Below are 20,216 nucleotides of genomic sequence, written 5' to 3'. Positions count from 1 at the left end.
CGCATTACGCTGATTTCTCGTGATATATATCACGATTACTCTTTTATTTCGACACAACTTGTGAAAGCTTTATTTATTTATTTTTCTCATAACTGACATTTCGTTGCCGTACATTGTCGCAATAATTACTATACGTTGCATAACTCTTCGGGCAATCGGTTACCGCGATCGGTTATAAACGCGTACGCGTAACTCACACGCGCGACGGAACCGCACATGCAGTTACGCACGATTTTACAGCCCGTGTACGATCAGACGGAGCTTAAGGGCGCCTGACTTTATCGGAGCGCACGCAAAATACAGTTGCAATACCGGTGCTTAATTGCTTCGTGTTGCACAGCGCGTATATAACTGCCTCCAACTCCACCTCCAATGTGGAGGCGCTTGCCGGCGATACATCGAAGGAAGATTAACTCCGCAGGGATTAACGTCCAACGGGTTTAAGCAGATGGAGAAGGATAACGGAAACTAAAAGGCATATTAATCGTGGGAAAACCGGCATTTCCGAGATGCCGTTCAAATTCTCCGAAATTTAGCGTTATCGCGCTTTGAAATAAGCTCGGTTGACTAAGAATTAAACAGTACTCTCATTCGATACGTTTTAATTGCAGGACAAATGTAATCAAAGTGATAAAAATAAAATTCCTCTCAGGAATTGAAAGAAAAAAAAAAACAAAATCCTTAGATGAAGCAGAAATTTATAATGTCACAGTAATATGTGAGAAAAATTTTTGAATTATATAAGAAAAAAATATAAGTATCTTGATGCGTATATATATAAGTCGCGTTTACATCATCGCAAAGCAACATAAAATTTAATAGACCTTAATTTTCTAATTAACTGTCTGTTTTACTTAACGTTATGAAGATCAACGTGACGGAACATTATGTGTTTCCATGGCACTTTCCTCCACATTGTTATCTGTACTAATATTTTGTTCATCAACCAAGTTACGCGCAAGTGACTTTTCAGAAGAGGGACGGAGGGCAGAACTTCCTGAGAAATTATTCGATTACCGGCAACAATCCTTTACACTATCCGCCGCTATTACAACGGACGAGCTATTCGGGATCCCTGGCAATTATTGACTATTTATTCAATCTTGTGCTCGTGTTCGACGCGTTTATTCCCACCTCGCGGAGAATTACGGTTTCGATTAAACTAAATCAGTTCGCGACGCGAACGCGCAATACGTCCTTTTACATGCTCATACGCACACGTACGCCACACGATCTTACCACGATATCGCACAACATCTACCACGTAGTGGCAGGCGCCACTGCTCGGTACGATCGGTGTGGAAGTGGTTATCTAGCTCGCCATTAGGCACGATTGTAGTTTAATTGCTTTTGACGTACGTTCCGGCCGTGTGTAGCGCCACTCCAGTCCTTTTAAAAGTAAGTAAACTCGAATCTCTCCACGGCATCTCAACGCGAGCGGAATCGGCGAGAAATATTATCAAAGGCTTTTATGAGATTTTGCCCTTAATTAAGATTAAAAGAGTCGACTCTAACAGAGGGACTGGAAGTAAGATTAATGTGTTCGACACTGAAGAGCAAAGTTGAAAATATTTTTATGGCCATCGCGATGATGATTCCCTTTCACGAGTTTTGGTAATTAAAATGAAGACTAATCGCATTTTTATCGCTACATTTATCTCCGAACGAAGTTATTATTTGAACAAAATTGTGAAAAGTTCTATATGGAAATATATATTGCGCATTAATATATAATATATATTGTGACCAAAAGGTTGAAGTTAAGAGGTAAAGTTGAGGTTGCAGACCCTCCTCGGTAATATCTCTTAAAAAAATTTTGGAAATTCATAACTTAGCGGTTCTGAAAAATTATCCATTGAACTTCTGGCGCCGATTTCCTCCCCCTTCAAATTATTCGAAACGGTGTCAACGTTGTTGTTGTTTACGCTTCGCGATATCCCACTGAACGTCTGCCGCGTGATGAGGAAAAGTCGCTGGAAACAATATAAAGAGTGGAATGCAGGTCATGGCGCGTCTCTTTGTAGTGCATTTCATGCACGTATGACTTTGGTGAACAAGATTGACTTTCCACGCAAAGAATTTGCCTTTCATTATCCGCGCCTCGATTATTTATGACAGCCATGTGAAACGCCCGAGATCAAAATCAATTAAAAATGTGTGAACTATGTTCGACGACAGGGCGTACACGGGGACAACAGTGCAATCGATATAGCGCGAATTTTTCTGGCAACGCAACTAAAATCGATAGCGATGTAACTATACGCAACGAAACCATACGTGACATATATAATAATCATTGACGGCGTATATTCTGCGAATATACCGCTATCTTCACTTAAACTGCGGTTATTCATCGGTGTTGACGTTAATCACCACCAATTGACAACGTTTCTATGAAGAGCTATTATACATACCACGTATACTAAAGAGCTTTGATTTCAATCGAGTTGTTGCTTCAATTCCGTTGCATTCCTTTCGCCTGCATTGGTAACTTTTGTCCTACATTTTATACGAATCCCACCGCAGAGTGAGGTGTATATGTAGGTAAATAACGTTTGAAACGTGTTCGAAAATCCGAAAACGGAATTTTAGAGGGCCGTTGAGCCTTCGCGTTCGAGTACCGTCGAGATCACGTTTCAGATCCCTCGCGTTCCTATAAATTGTAACATTATTACAGCAGGGTTCGCGTATAGCTGTGATAATATTCAATTTATGTCAGTCGTCAACTTTGTCGAGCCGCGGCAAAACGATCCTAAATTGGTCGATCCGCATTTTCTGCAATGGGACACGATGATCGACGCCTTCAGTATTTATTCAGGCACGTTAGATGTTAGATGTAGGTATATCGAGCTTGCGCGCGAGTCGGTAAATCTTTGCCCATTGGCCGGGCGTAAAAACGATCCTAATAAAGTTTATCACGTCCCCTCGGGTAAGTTATGCACGAAGTGTAGAGCGTTGAATCGAGTTCCCAAGCGGTCCGGGGAAACAGATGGCGAAACACCGCTCATCGATCGTGTCCCTTGTCGTCTTGCTGCCAGTTCCCAGTGAAGGGCAGTCACGAGATACGGCGAAAAGTATTTCAAATATGGGATTCATGGATTCACCAGGATAAGTCAGTATTTCCCTCGCCAACATTGTCAACAAACTAATTTTGATTTGGTAATTTATTTTCTCCGTGCGTTCATCGTTGGATTCATATTCTAATTTCTGTCATGCCTCCTGAGTGAAATAATAATTCTGTCACGTGTACGATGACGAATTACATATGAAATATGTGTGAGTAAAAAATGCGCGTTGAATTTTAATATTGTACGTATTATATGTGAACCAAACATAAAAGGATACTCTAATACTGAGAGAAACGGTCAATATAGTATGGTGTTCCATTTTTTAATTCAAAAGAATAATTCCAGATTATTTAAATTAAATTTAAATAGTTTACAAGAAAAGTAAACAATTTAAGGTGGATTGTTGCCAAAATTTTTTAAGAACGTCTCTCTCGTTAATTTTTTTATATTTATCTACTTTGTTCACTTTTCAGAACTATAATAATCATCTTGCGCGGCAAGACCTATCAACTTTGTTTTAAAGTTATCTTTCAGTAATAAAAATAATTCAATGCGCAATTACGGAAACATGGCTTGTTACAACTTGTATTTTAAATTTTGCGGCACGCGTACGTGATAAATTAGATTTTCTCGAGTAAGAAGTTGGGTGCAAGTATATGTACTTGAATGAAGTATGCGAGTTAAGCAAGGTGGAGGGTAGGTCTCCCTGGAAATCGAATGAAGCAATTCCAACGAAATCGTTTCAGAGAACCACTATTAAGCTCGGCTTGCAGTGTGCAAGCAAATTTCTGTTAGATCTTCGAAATTATGTGTCTGTGGAAATGCCGATATGGATCAGCGAGAAAACGTACGCGGCATCGTTCATCGCTTGAGAGATTGTATACTACGGGATACTACACAGAGATAATATAAATTTATAGAATGCAATCGCATTCTTCTTTTCTTTCTCTTTCCTGTATTGTTAGTGGGTGTAACGTTTAATTAATTTACTTTATGCTGTTTATCTTATTTATTTATTATTTGTAAATCTGCCAATATTTTCAACAAGTAAATTTATCCTAACGCTTAATCGCGATTGCTTCAGGCGAATACAGGTGTGCATACTGCATGTGTGTAATACGTGTCGTAACAGGTCACTTAGGAGTATTATATCGATCCGCTGCGTTTCGCTGGGGGAAGGACAACGGGGAAAAAAAGCGACTAAACACCGCGAGGGCCGCTTGCAAAACGAGGCGAGAAAAATCCGTGACCGATGCAAAGTGGTCGGTCGAGAAGAATGCAGCTCGGCAAGGACATTGTGGTGGTAGTGTAATAAAAAGAGAGATCGTAAGTTTCTTGCGGCATTTCTTTCGTCGCCATTCTTCGGCTCGAAGGACGGCTGGCGTGGGCGTCGGAAATGCACTCCGCTCTATTCGTTCTCGGTATTGGCCGATACTCACTGTTTTGCCGTCTTATCACCTTTATTTTCGTTATATACCCAGCGAGGAATTATCAGTCGGTTTTGTTTGTTTTATTCTCTATGAGCGCGATCTGTGAAGACTAACGATAGAATGTAAAATAAATATTGAAGAAAGATTCACTTTCTGCATATATTTTTCGCGCCTGTGAAAATAAAAAGTCTATTACATAACGCGGGGAAGACTATTTTTGCAAATAACATTTGCACGAAGTAGCGAATATTTATTCAGTCTTTTGCAAAACTTCTCAAAATCTGTTTCCCGCGAAGACATTTCACATTTTCACATTTTCACAGCAAGAAACAGTTTTTGTAATGGGCATCATTGTCGTGGCTGCTTTTTTTCTCCCGTTCATCGTAGTCGAGCGTCAGAAATATACTTGCCTGACAGCTACAAGTTGCTGCTGGGGAATTCGCGTGGCATCCAGACTATACTGGACACAAGCGACTTGTTGTGCTTTTCGAAAAAGCTCTCCCTTGGGCGCGCAACAAAAAACGCGGGCAGCGCGACGTGCCAGCACTTTATAATATAATTAAAGATTCCGCTTTCGCGACATGAAGAAAATGAGGGTCCAGTTACCGCGTAATGAGGAGAATTTAGTATCCCATGATAAATACCTAATATTCGATTAATTAAACTAAAATTCTGATATTATTTCTCCGATGCTGCGGTCATATAGTATAAAATCGAGGTAAAATTCGCCAACGTTTTCCAAGCGAATCGCCGCGCCGCTTAAGCCGCGGTGAAATTAAATTTCTTGGTTTGTTTTTACGGCTGGAACAGTACGAGTTAGGTTACGCGAGCGAGCCTTTTATTTGATAAAAAAAAAACCGAAAGCGCTTTAGAATACGCTACTCCAGTTTTGTCCTCGCTGCCAATTTATCCTTCGGGCGCGACAAAACGGATTATGATATTAAATTATGAGGAGGAGTGGAGAAACTGGAAATATTTGATAGCGTATCTCCGAGTACTCACTATCAATTTTCGGAAAAGGTATCCTAAGACTTTTTTCTAGTGAAAATACTGAAAAAATCATAGTTCAGATATTTCGATGTCTCTAAAAATATATGATGACTGTGACAGAAGTACGAGCGTCTATATGGATGAGAAAATTTTTTTAAAATGATAACATAGCGAGAGAATTTTATCTAGAAATATTACATTTGAATCAAATATCTCATCCATCTTTCAAAGGTTCAATTTATTCATATACGTTTCGGTGATGTAATGACGTGCTATATAACACCATCGTATAAAAATTTTCTATTTTTCTTAAAGCACACATCTCGACGTCTCAAGATTTTTCTTCTTCCAATTTCTTCTCCTACACCGTATATGAACATCATTACGAATTAATTTATGCAATTTTAGATGATAGAAGGAGATACTACTTTGCTGCGTTTAATATGCTAATTCGATTGTCCTTAATTATTGAAATTTCTCTAATCTGGAATAGATATACGTTCAAAGAGAATGAAGAACAGTTCGGAACTTCGGGAAATTCTTGCGACTGCCTCAGGCTAAACTGGAAACTAGTTTCCATCGGATCATCAATGATTTCGCCGTCGTTGGCACTGCGCCTCGCGCTATTAATTTTTGATCGCGTTTCCGACGGTATACGCCGCATCCGGCGCCGGTGTGGAACATCATGTCGTTTTTCGCTCGAAACGTTTCACTCGACAAAGGCAGATAATTGAGAATAATTGTTGGGAATCTGCAAGCGACATTACATCGATGTTGCATAATCGCAATTTGCCGTGCAAGATTTTATTGAAAGTATTGCGTAACAATAAAATTGTTATTGCGTCAAAAGCGATATTAATTTGTTTCTTACATATAGATATTAATTCACTTTAACATTTTATTTTAATAAATAAACAAGTACGTATTTTTATTTAGAATATTATAAAGCGTATAAATCTATATTTGATTGTATTTTATTTTAATTGCTCTTCCGTGCCCTGTTTTATAATAACTTGATACCTGATATACGTTGGTGCCATTTCACGAATTGCGTTGCTTCTCGAAGTTCACATATCACATATCACTCTGTCGAATTGCACACGCACACGTTTATATTAAATTCCCCGATATATTACCGCGTGCACCGTCTCTCTCATCTTCGTAACGGCGAAATTATATATGCGAGGCAAGTATTCCGGCGGTTCGGGCTGACATTCGCGGCAAATTAGTGCTTAAAAGCGACTGACTGGAAACTCGAGTTCATATCATCTTCCGAATACCACACCGACCAGGTTTGAATGAACAGCGACACTGACAGCACGCTGATTTGGCCCGGATCTAAAGGCTCGTTTATTAACGTCCATAATCGCAGATCATTGCGAATTAATTTAGTGCATGACTCTACGATTCGCATTGCGATCCCCCGACACCGATACGTTCGGTATTATAAGTGCTCAATAATCGATTTAAAAAAATTTAATCGATTTAACTATCACATTTATCTCTCTTTAATTTCGTTCGCAGAATAAAAAGTAAAATTGTACTCGCATATTTTCTCTTTCATTTGGACGAACTCTTTGCGGAAAACGACTCGACTACGCTTACGAGCCGTAGTTCGGCTTGTTGTTCGCCAGAGCCGCAACCCGGAAAAACGTTTGCGCAAGTAAAAGTTAGCGGTCTCGTTCGTATAAGCTTGCACACGTGTATTTATACCCGCGTAAACTTCGATCAGAAGCGTGATTCACTCACGCGGAGGTCGCCTTCCGGAAATACTTTACAACGGTTTCTTTCCATTGACATAGGACCGTGTACGCACCTTCGATTTTTCCGGTTGTTGGTTAATTCAAGAGCTTGGGAGCTTACGTTTGTGACGCGATAAGCTACAACGCGGCGAGCGTCGCGCGCCGCAATACAGCACGCCGTGCATAGTCCCATCGCGGAAGCTAAGCAACCATAAGCTGTTTGATATACGCGAATCGCAAATAATAGGATCGAAACAGCCCTCGTCTGTGAGGGATCTATCGCGAAAATTACTCGCCGTCTAGCGTTTCCATTAGCAGCCAGCTGAGTATAGACTTTCATTAAGTATTCCAATTCTTCGAATTAAGGCGGGTTGCATTATTACAAATTAATAACGTTCCGTAATTTTTCTCCTAATTTAATTATGCAGAACGCTTGTGCGCGCGAGCGCGCGCGCGCGCAATATTGCGCGGCGCGGTAATTAATTTTTATACGATGCTTTTATAAAAGTGATATTAAATTTCCATTATATAAATTATAGAATATAGACGTACAAAGCGTCGGCGTCGAAAGCGTCGAAAATGCTCGGCTTTAAATTATAATTGATTCTCTCTATCGCGAGTTTTCCCGATGCGTTTAATTATTTCCATCGAATCCGAGCTAGTACACTTTAAAATTTACCGCAAATAGCATTGGCGGTGTATCGCCGCGCGCGAGCATGCGAATCGATTTCCGCACAGTGATGTATCGCCATGGCAATGAAAGCTGAACGAGTTTTTGATAAGGTAAATAAAGTTATGACGTAAATCGATAAAGTTCGCCGACGGAACTTCCATACGTCCGCGTAATAACACGTCCGTGGTATCGTCCGACTTTAATTAATTCCGCGTGAAATTTCGAGGAAGACCTTCTTCGCTCATAGACACTCTTCAACTTATGTTCCACCAGTTGTAATGGGAGTTGTAAGATTCTCACGGTCCTAGCTGCCAGAATATCCAACGATTATTCTGTCTCGTCGAACGTGAGATAACAACTGTTTCACGTCGCGCAGCGGTGACGTCCGATAAAAGGCGAGAATTTAACGGAGGTCGAGTGCATGTGCTCCGAGGATGGAGATTGATCTCGTCGGCGAGATAAACTTGAATCAGCAACCGAACGTCGTCTCTCTCGCCATCGATCGTTATTAGCTAAAAGTTCCTGGACGCACTCCAACTCGGAATCAGCTTCATTTGATCGCCAACTTCTTGCTGTATTTCCGAGATCACTCATGAGCCACTTTTACAAAAATATAATTGCCTTCAGTTGTTTCCGCTCTTACGTCGCGTCAATATAGAGTGCTTTACTCATTTATAAAATAAAGATCGCAATATGTTTTTTTTAATACAAAAATAAATTTAAATCTAATGATACAATTTCACTAAAATGAAGATTGAATCTTGTCGAAACAAATCGTACTTTAAAACTGCAGTTTATGTTATTTAACAGAGAATTATAAAAAATATACTTCTTGTATCCCGCTTTTTCCGTATTAGACATCTCATATAGCGACACTTTTACATTTTTGTTTGCAATTTTGCACTTAATCCACATTCAGCTATTTTATGGAACGAGCTCCAACGGATATTTTATTATTTAACACGAAAGATTACAGAGCTTCAGCTAATTAAACTTTTATTGCAACAAGTTAAACTTTTCCGAGACAATTAGCACAAACTATTAAGACGGTTAAAAATTGAAAAAACAGCTGCAAATTTTATCCCAAGTGCAATTCTATATTATTAATGTACGTACGCGATTGCTCCGGATTGTTTTATTCCACAAGAGAGATGGGTCAACAACAGAACGATTGGATATGCAGATCCAATTATTTCATAAATATGCTATAAAGCTACACGCACGCTGTAAATCGCCCCTTTGAGGATGACATGGATATAAAACCGAAAGTGGCGACCTTTGTATACCCACTCTCGCATTAAGTCAACGTATACATCGTACACACGTTGTTACGCATCGGTGCTCATATCTTAAGATACGTAATAAGTAATTAACTTGCGCAGGACTGCCCTCCTAATGCGCGGGATACAACCGATACGCGGAAATCGAGCTTCAAAACTCTATAATCGGATCCAAAGTTTCTCCCGCACAGGCTCGTCTTGTAACCACTTCTGCATTCGTGGTAAACTAAACTGAGTCTGAAACTAAACGACTTAGAACTTACTCGGAAAACTTCTATTCTATTACGTAATCACGATATATAGCCGCCATGATGTGCATATATATTCTCGCTGTCATTCTCGAATATGAGTCCATACATAGGGTACGTGCGAGGCGATTCTCAGTAGAATTGTGGCGGAATTCTCGCTGAAAATTTTGTCGCGAGCTTTTCGAGGGAGTTCGTTTCAAGGAAATCTCGTTAAATCGGTGTAACAATAAGTTCGCTTCTAATTTCACATGGTAATCTTTGAAGAAGCCTTGAAGAAGCTAAAGAAGCTGCTGAAACGGTTGAAAAACGCTGTCAAATAAAAAACAAATATGTTAACAAATATCTCAAAGAAAATAATTTATTAATTTGTTTGCCATATTGATTTTAATTCAAAAGTCTGCATTTAAATTAAACAAGTTATAGCTTCGAACCTGATGATATTGCGGGAAAAGTGTCGCGCCGTCTTACAAAAATATTTTTATAACATTTATTATTCTATATTATTTGATGATGATAAAAGCGCACCTTTCAAGTTTTGGTATAACTCACGTTGTACACCGCGTTTAAACCCGTCATAGCATTCGCGAAATAGTAGTTTTCAAAGAAAATGATGTTATCAGAAAATGTAAGGAAGTCAATTATATTTATACAGAGCACGCGCGGAATATCTTCTCCTACCTCGAGTGTACTTTCCCGATAGGAATCTCTTAATGTCCGTTTAAACAATAACTCGTAAAATAAGCTTACGTTTCTTTGCGACTTTTTTCGCATGCTGGATGGCACGGGCAAGTTTCCCAGACCGAAATTTTATCGGGTTTCAACGCTGTCGAGAAAAACGGGCTTCCGTCGCGGAAGTGGCTTATCCGTAAAGGAAACAGGCTCCTTTTACGAATAAGAGCACTTGCTGTGATTTCCACGGTCACTCCCTATCTCGAGGAGGACGCCGTAAAACGGCGACATTACGTGATCACATATATGTGATCTCATGTACGTGTATATATTATATGTATATGTGGGTTTGCGGATATATATATGTTGATCATATGAACTTTTTTCATATTTGGTGTGGGGAGCTTGCCCCCGAAGTTTGTCTTCTTATTTTAGTTACACCCTGTGTATATATACACACACACAGGATGTAACTAAAATAAGGAGACAAACTTCGGGGGCGAGTACCCCACACCAAACATGAAAAAAATTCATATCAACATATATCCGCATATATATATATATATATATATATATATATATATATATATATATATATATTCGTGTGTGAAGAACGCGAGCGAGAGACGGCTCACGTAATGGCGATACGATGTTTTAAGGGATATAGGTCAGGGATTCGCGGGATTCTGCACGTGAATGCTTCGGCGGTGTTGTTCTATATCAGCGGTTAACCTGAATTTCGTAACGGCCAACATCCGTCCAGAACAAAGCGTGGCGATTCGGTTACGAGCACCTGAAGAACGGAACGGCACACAATTTTTCCACCGCGAATAATTGGAAATGTGATTAGCTCGGCGGCCGCTGCATGCGAAAAGGCTCGTGGCGATGCGCTAAAGTTAATTAACGTGCAAATCTTAAAGTTTACACTCGACATTAAAATGTCAACGTTACGCCTTTACGCCACGCAAGTCCTTTTTTTTACTGCGAACGTGTTCGCAAAAATATGAGACTATATATAGAATGTGCCGCGCGCACTCTTTTTGCGTGCGCGGCAGAAACTACATTTATGAATTGAAAATGATAATTACACGAGCGCAATTTTACATAAATGTGAACGTTCACTTTATCTCTATCTAAAAAGAATGTTATTAAAATTTTAAAATATAATTAAAATAATTAATAAAATATTATTAAGAGATCTTTTCATTCCTATACCCTCTAAGGTTTACTAATTTTCATTCGCATTCTGTTAACTGCATGGTGTTTGTAATATTATTTGATGTCTTTTCAAAAATCGCTCTCGGCAAAATTTAAGTTCTCGCACGAGCGAAGATTTATATTTGCATCATAATTTCATGTTGCTTTATAAAATTTATTCTAGAGCGCCGTCGATACGGCGCTTTATGCAAAATATCTCACCGATTAGCGCAACGTCGCCCGCAATGTTTCAATCGCGTGTTAAACTGATAACCTGGCAGCTGATGCAATCGATTAATTCACGATAAATTTTTCAATGAACGATTAATTTTTGATCTCGCGTTCGAGAAAAACAATTAATAATCGACAGCTTTCCCCGAGGTTATCCTACTTTCCACGCACAATCGTTACATTCGGCAAAATACAGTAACGTTCTAATACTTAAAATTAGTGTATAAAAATAAAGTATAAAAATAAATTTTGAAAGAAGTGAGCTTACAGAGACCGACATACGTGCTTAGAATAAAATTAGGTAATCTCGTAAGCTTTTAAAAGTAGAGAAAAAGCATAATAACATGTGACTGTATATGTACCGCGGGCAACACATAAATCTAAATTGAATCTGCCGCTGAAAGACATTTCGGAGGGTCTGTTATCAATTTTGTGAAATCTCCGCGGACAAAATCTGTCAAAGAAATATCCGGTGGTCCCGGGGATTGCCCCAGTTTTTCTCCGAAGAGTATTAATATATCGAGAGAGAGAGAGAGAGAGAGAGAGGGAGAGAGGAACTTTCACCTCTAACTTTTGTTCAGGATATAAGCACACGGCATCATCGACCGCCGTGTCGCTTCCACCATGTCCAGCCATTTTCTAACATATATATACGACAAGGCTGGCATTGACCGCGCGCAATCTTTCCAGCACATTACGTTAAGCTTCGGGAACCTTTCCTGAACGGATTTGGAGTCGATCCTATTTATGCTGCGACAGCGACGAATCTATTCTTAATGAAGCTTAAGCTTTCCGTCCCCTTTGGTCACAAGAGAGCTCCGCAAATAATTCAGTCCTTTCTCAACTTGTGTTCTAATAATAGAGAACAACAAATGCATAATTTTTATGCATTTTTTGTTGCATGTTATGCATTTTTCAATTTCTAAAGTTCAATTTTTGATACGTACAAAATACTGCAATTATTTAACAGACTTGATAATAATCGATATATACGTTAAATAGCGGTATTTTAAAAGAATTAATCTTAAGAAAAAAGAGAGGGAGAAAATATAATCATAACACTACTGCCATTTTGTTCTCGTAAAATAAATTTTTTGCAGAACCACTTATTATCAATTTCTTAAAATTAAGTAACATTTTTTAAGATTGTATGGTAGATTCTGTAATGACTACAATATCTTTTTGTTCAGTTATACGCTAAAATAAATGATTGTTTTTAGGCCAAAAAACTCACCGTCTGTTCTCGACAACGGACAAACATCAAAATTCTGTTCAGGTTCACTCGAGATTACTTCCTTTGAAAATTTGAAGCCACGCCTTCGAACGGTGGTGAATAGATACGACGACTTTGTACGTGATTTCGGAGAATGCGCGCAAAGAATTCTCGGTTCCTTCGTACATTTGTTATCGCTCTTCTGCATCCAGATGTGTCAAAAGCCACTTCGGCATTCACTTGAACGAATGTCGCGTTACTATATGCGATATCATGGTTGAGTTGACAATTGAAACGTAGATATGTGCCCATTGTCCCTCTATTTGTACATGAGACACGTCGCATTTTTATCATTTGAACTGCGCCCTTACTATTTACTATTTCCGCGAAAAACGCGGCGAAGTGACTTGTCGTCTCAGTCTTGATTTTGATACTCTAAATATGACTTCAAAATAGCACTATAAAAAAAAAAAGAAGATAACTGTTGGCACTGGTTGGTATATATCCTTTTGCGCGTTTCAAAGTTAAGTATATTGAATTTCTGATGGCGTTGGCTTTCTCGTAATTTTACCTTCTCAACGAGAAGGAAGAAAGTGCCCGAGAGCGCCTTTTATGATATTGCATTAGCGTAATTTTGCGCATGTAGTAAAAAAAGGTCGCATTATGGTAGGCGGTACAAAGCTTTTGCATATAGGCAGCGGTATATACGTACTTGCGGGTGGGTCCGTTGAATATTTACGAGTGGTCCGTGTAAAAAAATAGGGAGCACATCTTAAAAAAATCGCTGTCAGCGACGTCCCACGCACGCGGAATAAAATAGGCCGGGCTATATTGCAACGCGATCCCGAGTCCCCGTCTCATAATTCTTTGAGTACGGAGTTGACACCGGCGGACGGTGTCACGTGCGAATATGGATCGAAACGAGACATGAGTAAGGCACACGACGCCGTTAGGATTATTTTTAGCTCTGATTATGCGTAATAAATCTCGAGCCCTCCTGCCGATTTATGTGATCAAACTTAATCCAAGTATATATACACGGTATTTTACCGCTTGTAAAAAAATAGTTTTGCATATAAAATAAACGAGTATGAAACCGTCGAGTCAAAATTTAATGGATCTGACATTTGCAATAAAATTCAAGATAAGAAATTAAAGACGAGCTTCTATAAAAGAATTGCGTGTATAAAGAAATAAAGATATATGCGATAAATATCACCAATAAAACAGTAATTAGATCATCACCACATGCTTTCGTATAAATTTCCTTTACGTGCGTCATTCTTCCGTTATCGGTAAATAATGCGGTGACAATAACGCGATTTAACGTTCCTGTTCTCACGAATTTCGTGTGTTTCTGAACACCGTATATGTGTACGCGTTCGTGCGTGCTCTGGTTAGCGTGACACTAACGAATTTACGTCGGGGCTGAAAGCTTTACACCGAACTCCCTTGATTATCACATGCGTGCCTCGATTGCCATGATTACATTTACGAAGGTCGTCAGTACATTCCCGTTTGATACAATCGCGATTGTTTGTCAAATTGTAATAAATTATGACGTATGAATTACTAAATTATGCATTATTAAACTACAATAAATGATACATGGTTTAAATCATATGCGCACGTCAAACCGTAACTGCAACATTTGTTATTGCATTGATTACAATTTAACGCTGCTATGAATACTGCAATTTAACTCGTCGATTAAATTATATCGGGCATAATTATAAACTCTACTGCCATACTGCGGGGTATGGCGATCTAAACTATATGTATCCAGCTTATCTTAATCTATTGGATTTTTGGCAAGGGCTCTGAGAAAAGGCGGTCGCTTAATCTAATGGAATCCATATTTATAGCCTAAAGCGGCGGTTCGTACGAGCTTGCAGGTTGAGGATTATTAGTAACGATAACAACGAAGCGGTGTATAAAAACGTGCTTACTTAGATTATTTCCATTTAATATATCCGTCATATATTTTCTCTTTAGATTAAAATTTTTCAAACGGTTTACTCAAAGATGTACAACAAAACGTTAATCTCGATTAATTAAGTACACTATATCTAAACGATATATCTCAATCTTACTTTAAGAAATAGAGAGAAGTTTGTAAAGGGCTTATTAAAATTCAGTTACTTTGCATTGCGGCACTATTTAGTAAAGATCAAGGTAAATGATTGAACAATACGCTCTCTCTCTCTCTCTCTCTCTCTCTCTCTCTCTCTCTCTCTCTCTCTCTCTCTCTGTAATATGTATGACTTGCCGCTGAGTAATACCACTGTACCACCCAACGGCACAATTATCTCAACTCCAATTCTCCCCGGTAACGTCGGTTAAGAATTAGTTTGCCTAAAAGCGAGCGCACGTATAATGTCGTCGTATTTCGAGCAAAACGTCGTCCTCGACCTTGTCAACTCCAGGTACCCACGTCAGTCCCCTGCTGATCGCTGACGGCGAAGTCCTTATTATTAAACGCCGTGCAGTCAGCGGCACAAATTTCGAACTTCAATCGTGCATGTCAGCCGAAGCGCGGCCCTAAAATTTATGTCCCACGGGCATATCGCGGACGCTCGTAATCATAACTTTGCGTCCCGCGGGAGTCGCGCGCGCGTAGGCTAAGGGCGCGTATCCGTCGTCTCTTCAGCTGTCACGCAACGGCTTGTAACATTCATTGACATTCTGAAAAGGTCACACTCGTTGGTCATGGTCGGGTTCGCGTATGCTGATGGCGGGCGCGCGCGCGCGAAAGAGAAAGAGAGAGAGAGAGAGAGAGAGAGAGAGAGAGAGAGAGAGAGAGAGAATCGAGTTAACTGCATCTAAAATGCAGCCCTGAGGGCCAAGCGGCATTACCTTCCGAAGAAATTTTAACGCCAAAGTGAAAAGTGGACGACGCTTATATCTAAAGCTTTTATACGTATTTGAAAGTTCGTTTTACATCAAATATCGCGACCATCCAATAAAAACGAAAAAAATTTTGAAATGTGAATAGCTTTGTTCTGAGGAAGAACGAATTTGAGAACACGAGATTTAATTTCAAATATATTTTATATTAAGAGACTTGAAGAGTTGTAAGAGAAAAGGTGGAATTTAAATAAATTTTGAAGCAAAAATTTTATTCTACGACTGACGATACGATATATATTTTATGTAAAATAATTATACATATTCAAATAATTATTATCGATTTATTTTATATTGTAACCACTTTGTCTCTCGATTATTTTCATCTGGGAATTATAACCTTCGTAAAATATCGAAAAGAAATTGAACGGAACATGAGAAAAATAGAACAGGTAATTAATTCATAACCAGTTTATCGAATTGTCTCGCTCAATTTGTACTGCTTTAAACTTTGAACGCGTAACGTTTAAGCGTGACGGTAGAAATCACTTCTGGTCTCACAAGGGACTTGTAACTTTATTGGTTACAATGAAAGTTTGAATTAATAAAGCGCTAAAGCCGGCGATGAACTTTATGACGATCTTATCGAAGTCCCGTTGTTGCACGCTCGTAAATGTAACAAGTACACTATCGATTTCCTACTGATATGACATCACGTCATAGAACGATTTAGACTATCGCAGTTGAATATCACGTCTATCCGGCTTTCTTATTTTCCCCGTTTTAATGTTTAATTCAAAAGTCTCTGGAATCCGCTTACTTTTCCATTTATTACACCGTCAAATAAATTGTTATACAATCGTATTTGTACTCAGTTTTCGGTCTTACTTATTGATTTTGTTTTCTTTCGCTCTACTATTTTTCTTAATTTATTTCCGTCTACTTTTCTTCATTTATTTATGCGCTCCAAGCTTGAGAATTATCGTTACTATAATACACCGCGAAGTAAAACTAATGGGGAGAGCTGCGCCAAGCGAACGATATCGTTACGTGAATCGACAAGTGACGTGAACAGTTTGGACGTGAAAAAAAGTGACGGAATAGTAAATAATTAAAAAAAATTCCTGCTCACTACTCGCTGAATCGCGATCGGCACGCAATCTAACTTAAGCGTTGTCGGGCCATTATTGAGTAGTAACCACTGCGTGAGCAACGTTGTCTGATACCATCGGTCTACAACTACTGCGCCCGACAATAGTATACTCAGTATTCACCGCTCTTTTTCAGCGGGACGATGTAGGTCATGGTGATATCGCATTTAGAATTTTTTTTTTTCCCTCATCACCCACGGCGATTTGCTATCCCGCCTCCAACCATCCCTGTCATCCCGGTCAGCTCTTCCGCCAACTCGACGTGCTAATCTTCGTTATTTCTCTTATATAAACCCTTTACGTCAGGTCTATATTGCCGCGGGATAGTTTTAATCTTTCGCAAGAATTATTTTACGCTTTTTCTGTGCTTTATTGCTTTTTATCATTGCTATTTTTACTCCGCGAGATATTTTAAGTCAAACTGATCTGATTATAACAACGTATTTCTAAAAAATTCAAACCGACTTTTCCTTAATAAAAAATTAATCGAATATCTCTCATTCTTTTTATAATTTCTTAATTTTTGATAAGATTAAGATTCTTAAGATTAAGAAATTATTTAAAAAATGAGAGATATTCGATTAATTTTTTATTAAGAAAAGGTTTTGTTTGATTAATTTATTTACAGCGTTTCTATTTAATTAATTTTACTTACATTTAAACATCTTTATAATAAATTATTTATGTTTATCAATTATAATTATTTATGTTTAAATAATCTTTTAAGGCAACGTCGAGGACTCTCTTTAAACTAATTGAGAAACGCTTTATCCCCTAAGCCATCAACTTAATTCTAATTGTAAGGTGTCCGGTATTTTTTATGACGACGGTGTCATTCTATTGTGCGAGGAAAGCCCGCATGAATATGCAATATTCTTAAGCTTCAGCCTGAGTGTTAGCGCACGAGCGAACGTCGGCGGTCCTCAATTCAACAATGGAGCCTTTTGTAACGAAGATTTGGCTATCCTCTATTCTTCACGGTACATAATCAAAAGAAGCAATCCGCGGAATTCGGGTTGAAGTGGGTTTCCATAGACTAGAGGCAGCAATAGGATATACCAAAAAGAGAAAACCTCAAAGCGAATCAAAATGTAACAATTCTCATGTAGCGAGCCACATTGTGGCAAAAATTCAATGAAGTCGTAAAAGGATAAGGCATCACAATACATCGCAGCGCTTTCATTCCTCAGCCCTTCGTTGTAGCATTTTAATCATTTTGGCTAGGTACGCGCGTGCCAGTGATATATACGGTCATCATAAAAGAGTTATTACGTTTTATGATAGCATATTCAAGTGAAGAAAGAATGGAATACTCAACGAGAATATTTTGCAATAATACTAAAAAGTAATTCTATCTAGGAATTTCATATAGATAAGTAGTATAATTTAGCGTTTCATTATATATTTGTTAATCCATTCTGTTTTATCTCACTATTTCTAGAACAAAAATAATAATGGCAAAGTTCTTTTTAATATCATCATTGCAAGATTAAAAAAATGTCACGTGGCAATCAACATACTTCTAACAGCTAGAACAAATGTCGAATGGCATAATTGTTGCATAACACTCGCAAGCCGTCGTGCGCGCGAATATTGTCCGCATATATCGCTTCGTTGACGTCACATCTGATTCATACGCATTCATATATGAGTTGCATTTAATCGCATAATCGCAAAGCCCACGCAGACGTAAAGGGACTGCAAACGGCAGCGGCTTACAAATTTTCGGCGTAAGACTTAAAAATGATAGCAATTTTATTCATTCCAATTATCATAGCCTTCATCTCGACAGAGTGTATATTTCTGAAGTCACTGAAATGCATTTTTCCTTTAACAAATGAAAGAATCTTTCACATTGCGAAATCATTCCATCGTTCCGCGTATATACACAGTATATATAAACGGCGAGGCGGAACGACTCGATTATTCACTCGTTATAACAGCGAGCTCGTCGTTGCGCAATCGAGGATTCCACGCCGTGTATTTTATTGTCTTCAATCGTTTCATTACGTTGCGCGTCCCTTTCGTTGATTTTTGAAACTACATTATTAAAGCGAGAAGGTAGAAAACTGTTGAGAGCAGAACTTCAAATTAAAAGTCGTTCATTAATCTTCGCGCTCTAAATTAATGCATTTATTATAAAAAAAACATAAATACTGAAGAAAAAATATTGTTAAATATAAAAAAAAGAGAGAAACACACACACACACACACACACACACACACAGCTTCTTTACCATTCTCCTCGCTTCTAGAGAGATGAGAGGTATTTCGCTACGTAAATTTATTACGGTAAGCAGAAAATAGGAAGTGCCGACGTTACACATTACAACAAATTGCATTTCTAAGAATCTCATCTCAACTGATTTAACGAAGTGCCTTAATAAGAAAGCCGTACCTGACGCAATAGAAGTTTTCCATCCTAAAGGGTTAACATCGAGATAAATTGTATGCACTTGGCATATACCGTAAATTCAATATAACTTAAATGGATTTTGCAATTTCATATCAACTTGCAATCCGCGGACATTAAACTGTTTTAATAGAGCTTATTAAACTCGCTGCTTCTTGTTCGAAAAAAAACAGCTACACGGCTTCTTCATAATTTAATGGAAAATTTTCTCCGATACCTTCTGTTTTATTATAAGAGAATAAAACAGAAAGATCTCTACAAGAGAAACGATATCTGTAATATACCCATATAACTTACATTATATCTATACTTATGTCTTGATCGATGCTTGCCTGTCGGAGAAACTTTATTCACTTCTTCACTTCTTCACCTCTCTCTCTTCTTGATCACTTGCGCACAGCTAATTACTAATACTAATTTTAATTAATATGATAAAAGAAATTCAATATATTGCAACATTAATCATTATATGACCATTATACTATTATAATCTAAACGAGGACTCTTTCAATCTTCATTTTTATATTTGCAAAGACGATGTAAGAAGCTTCTCGTGATTTTAAGGGGTAATACCCAATTAAAAAGTTCGAAAAAATCGATTGTTCAATTTTTGCATTCCAAGCAAGATGGAGGACTTATATTATGGACCTGGAATCGATGATTCTGTGTAAGTTGAAACATTTTCGCGATTTATTCATTGCTCAATTTTCAAACGCGTTTTTCTCGAAACCATGTTAAAAATCGGTGACCAAAATATCTCGGCAACCACTGAACCGATCTATTTGAAATTTCTAGTGGTTATTCTATACATAATTATCTAGTCTTTGTCGTGGGATTTTTTTTAAGTGACTTAGTTTTTTCTTATCGGCAAAATAAACCCGAATTTTTCCCTAAAAATCGCTATTGTAAATTTAAACGCCCGCCATTTTGTCAAAAATCGATATTTTCAAAAACCCCTGCGACAAAGACTAAATTATAGTGTCAATTTTAATAATCTTTTTGTTTTTTTTTTATTCTGATGATTACAAATGAAATGGGAGTGGTCACCGCGGAGGGCCTTTTTT

The 20,216-nt window shown here is 38.2% G+C and overlaps 1 protein-coding gene across 1 annotated transcript in view; it reads left to right on the top strand.

Annotated features, from left to right (window-relative positions):
• The window catches only part of Teh1 (tipE homolog 1 phospholipid transfer protein), a 35,298-nt gene that overhangs the window by 8,283 nt on the left and 6,799 nt on the right, over nt 1-20,216 (top strand). The gene's annotated exons all lie outside the window — the stretch shown is intronic.

Source organism: Temnothorax americanus, unplaced genomic scaffold (genome assembly GCF_048541705.1).
Source record: "Temnothorax americanus isolate GAGA-0224 unplaced genomic scaffold, ASM4854170v1 Scaffold2, whole genome shotgun sequence".
NCBI lineage: Eukaryota > Metazoa > Arthropoda > Insecta > Hymenoptera > Formicidae > Temnothorax > Temnothorax americanus.
The sequence above is the reverse complement of the archived record's forward strand: the minus strand, read 5'-3'. Positions and strand labels throughout refer to the sequence as shown.